General features: G+C 35.8%; 1 pseudogene; it reads right to left on the bottom strand.

Moving 5' to 3' along the window:
- Positions 1–1,559: 1,559 nt before the first annotated feature.
- LOC140865587 (shikimate O-hydroxycinnamoyltransferase-like) lies at positions 1,560–4,390 on the bottom strand (annotated as a pseudogene).
- Between the last annotated feature and the right edge of the window lie 207 nt (positions 4,391–4,597).

Below are 4,597 nucleotides of genomic sequence, written 5' to 3'. Positions count from 1 at the left end.
AGAAATCCTTAAAAAATCTGAAACATTATTGAAAATCCCGAAATATTAATTTAGGGGAATTTTAAAAATACTAAAAAGTCAATATTTTGACTAATTTTGGATAAAAATGACCCCTAAAATTAAATAAAATTAAATACTTAAAATTTTGAGATAATAAAACTCAAAATAATATTTTAAGGATCCAAAAAGGCTCATAAAATAATTTGGGTGAAAAGTTGTCATCTCGTCCGTCCACGGTCCCGTCTACGCGATTAAACAATAAAAATACTAAAAATCATAAAAATCACTAATTATGGGTTAAATGCTTAAAAATAAATTAAATCATGCATAAATAATTCACATAATTATTTAACCCATAAATCATAAATTTAATTAATTAATTATCCTAATTATGCAGGCGGATTTATGTAATTAAAAATACCGGGTGTTACATCAGGAGTGCAATAAATAATGTCACTCGCTCCATCGATGACTCAATACATCTCAAGAGATCAATATCAATAGCAATCAAAGGAGTCAAGGCTCAACGTGCTATGAAAAATTAGTAAAATGAGTGAATGCAATCATATAATCCACATAAGCACATAAAACACGTTATCACTCATTACAAAATACTTAATATCATTACATGCCATTATAGGCGTCGTAATATAAACAGCTCATACGTACCTCAACCAATTCTTAATTTACCATAGAAATTATCCCAAATATTTCTCGGATATTCCAATCCCAAATTTTCAAAATCTGTAATTCCAAAAAATTTGCTCATAAATCCTAAAATTCATATTTAATATTAAAACATCCTATTAATGACCAAATATCGAATATACGACTCTAAAAGTCGAATTACCTAAATATAAATAATCTGAAATTTCGAAATAATGCTAGAATAATTTCGGAAAAATAGCCAATACCTCCAATCGAGTCCGATATAATACCTACAACCAATAATAAATCAAATATCAATTACCGAAAGTCAATCGAATCAAAATTCCCAAAATTCGAAACACTAATCTCGAAATCTACCTCAATATTCGAATTAGAGGTCCAATCAACCGAAACAACAACCCTCTACACTCCGGCGGCGATCGGCGACGGCGAACGGCGGTGAACGACGGCGGCTAGTGCGACGGGTTTCCGGAAATCTCAATAAAAATATGAAATATAGGTACCGAAAGATAGCTCTCGTCGAGAGGATTCCAGAACTATATTTACTTTTGAAATCCGGCCAAAAACGAAGGAGATACAGAGATTTGAAGCGATAGAAAAATTTGAAGAAAAGAAAACAAAAGAAATGAAGAAGAAGACGCGATGCAGGCGGATGGAGGAGAGAGAAACGGTGGAAAATAGCATATATATATATCATATATCTGTATATGGATATGTATGAGTTTAATGTGTATCTTGTTTTATTCATTCGGGGTTAAAACTTGACCCGATTTGAGTTATTTCAACTCCTGTGTGCTCTCAAAATACATGTTAATATCGTGTATAAACCGATATTTCTAAATACATATTTTTTTTAACACACAAATTAATTAATATAGTAAAATCGGGTCCTTACATTTCAAGAACTTGCTGTAATATATTTCAACAACTGTTCTTGATCACACAAACTGCAAATTCATACGATGAGTAAAGTAACAAGGCAGCAATGAAAACGGACTCAGATGTCATACAGGAGCTTCTTGAAAACCTTCATATGCTCAGCTTGTAACGAGATGGCCACCGATAAGCTCCCATCGTTTGTTGGACTAGGCAAGATGATGCTTAAACCTTCAAACTGAATCCCACCTGGTCCCATGAAGACCGGCCTGCCCCATCCGAAATCTGCATCATGGACGGGCAGTCGAGACCAACTTGTGATCCCAAGATTCGGGTGGTTGAAAGTTCTTGGCCCGCGAGCTAGAGCCTTCAGGTCATGCTGCAGTTCCAGATAATCAATAGTGGACCTCAGGTACTCGTCATCCATCCGAGCTATCGCGTCATGAATTTTGCTTGCAGAATATGAGATGGGCTTCAATTCCAGATCGCCAGATACAGCCATCGGAGTGGCTGAGAATATCGCGTTGCCAAAGTAGCCTGGTGGAAGCGAGGGACGGGCCTGGATCGCCCATCTATTACAATGTGCAGTCTTGTTACTTGATCTTGAGGCAGCCCCCGAGCCTTACATGTACATCGCCAAATATGGCCTGCCAGCATTTCATAGGAGCTATAAGTGATCGTGTTCCCTTCCTCTTTCGACTTGGACTTGAGGGCGTTGAGCTGATTACGGGTTAGCTTGAAAATGGAAACAGCTATTTCGGGGGACTCATCGAGTTTGCTTGTGTGTTTCATGGATGGAGGGGGCTGATACTCGATGTGCTCGAATTTGGGTTGGGGCGGATCGCGGGCACGGAGGAGGGTCCTGTCGACGAAAGGGGGGAGTGTAATATCAAGGCCACGTGCAATGTCCGACCAGGTGTTGATGAAATGGATACCAGACACTCCATCCACTACAGTGTGATGGTTCCCAACGCCTAAGCAAACTCCACCACATTTGAAGTAAGTCACCTGTTCATTTATTGTCATCAGTTTCAGTTTTATGACAAAAGTTTTACTCGAATTTGAAACGTAAATTGTATCAGTTAATTATAAGGAGCGGATATTATATATGTATATATATGCATGCATCTGTACTCCAGTTTGTATGTAAACCGTTTAAGACAATTCAAACTGATCAATATGCAATTTTTTAACAGAAAAATTAGAACATTTCTCCATGAAGAAGTAACTGATATGGAGGTTGGATGATATTGAATATTGAAATTGAAGATGAGTCCTCCTTGCCTAGCTCGATTGTGTTACAATAAAATCAAATATATTAATGACTTGTACTACTATTTAACAATATCTTTTTTTTACTTTATTTTAAATAATGTATCTCTATAAAATACGTCTTAAAAACATACAATTATTTTTCGAATGAATTAAATAAGGTTAAATAGGAAATTTGTAGATAATAAAGTTAATATGAAATTTGTATATTATTTATTTTTTCAATGATTTTTTTAATACGAATATATATATATATATATTTATATATATATATATATATATATATATATAGGCCTATTTAATTGGAAGTGAGAATTTAGGATATGAATTTCGATTATAATTTTAGTGTAATAAGCATAAAGAAATCTTAAATTCATAACTTAATTATTTACACATTACTTAGATGGATTAAAATAGATTTCAAATCACCACATTATTGGATAAACTTAAAATTCATGTTAACTATCATGAATTAACATATGAACATAAAAAAGTGGATTTGAGTTTATGTTGTTACTTTTTTAAACAAAAGTGCATTTAAAATTCAAGAATTTGAAATATTTCTATCCAAACTATTCCTAAGTGAAAGGAATTCGAATTGGGAGGATTTGATATTGTTATAGATATATAAACAATAAGATTTTATAGCAAAGATAGCAATGGATCATTTAACCTCATATGAGCCAATGAGCCTCTGATTAATGTGGGATTGGTCCCCTTCAAGATCAACCCATTTTGTAAAGATAGCTATGGGCCTGGGCAAATTTTGATCTCATGCAAATTTAGACCCAAAAAAGGAATTTGATCATACCCATTTCTCTAAATCTTCCGCAAGCTGGTGGTACAATTGAGTCACCGACAGTTAACTAGAATGATTTAATATTAGAACTTATATTTGTAATAAAAAAAATAATTATTTTTTTAGTCATATAAGATTAAAAAAAAACGTGAGGCGAGTTTTTCAGAAGAAAAATAATTTTAATAATATCTCACAACTTAATTCACATTTTTATGAAATACATGCATGCATCCCAATCACAATCCCAATTCCAAATGGTGACACACGAGAAACGAAAGCACCTGTAGCACCGACAGTGGGTAACTTGAGATCCCCTGAGAATAATCCACCGCCGGGATGAGGCGGCGGAGCTCCGTCGTCGGAGCAAAGTCGCCAAAATCATCCACCACACCGTCGCACTCCGCTTCCACGAAAAGCACTCCCTCGGCGTTACAGTCGATCTCCATCCGTCCATGTTCATCCCACTTCAGCCTCCCCGCAAGGGGGTAGAAAGCCACCAGTGCGCGGCCGAGCGCCTCCTTGAGCACCGTCGCATCGAAAAAGTCTTCCGCTGCTGTGGGACGATAAAAGTAGACACTGGATAGATGGTTGGTGACCACCACCACATCAACATTGGCGATCCAAAGGCTGACGTTCGGCGTCGGCCCCGCCGGAGCAACCAACATCGAATTCTTCACGTCGATTTTCATGGTTCTAATTGGTTTTCGGTTGCCAATGCGTGGAGCTACGTACGTAGCATATATTATTTGGAAAAATATTGATGAGCATTTGAGCTTGTCATATGGCCCATACCCCCATGATTGCATTACATATACACTACCGTCCTAAAATCTCGATATTATTAAAAAAATATTTATGAAAAACAAATAATCTATTAATTCTTCCTGTTTTCAAATTGCGAGAATGTCTTATGTGTTTTTAAATTTTGAGTATGTATCCCCTTGTTCACACATGTTTAAAGGTATATGTGTGCTCAAAGTT

This window comes from Henckelia pumila, chromosome 4 (genome assembly GCF_033568475.1).
Source record: "Henckelia pumila isolate YLH828 chromosome 4, ASM3356847v2, whole genome shotgun sequence".
Lineage (NCBI taxonomy): Eukaryota > Viridiplantae > Streptophyta > Magnoliopsida > Lamiales > Gesneriaceae > Henckelia > Henckelia pumila.
Note: the sequence above shows the minus strand (reverse complement) of the source record. Positions and strands in the feature narration are given on the sequence as shown.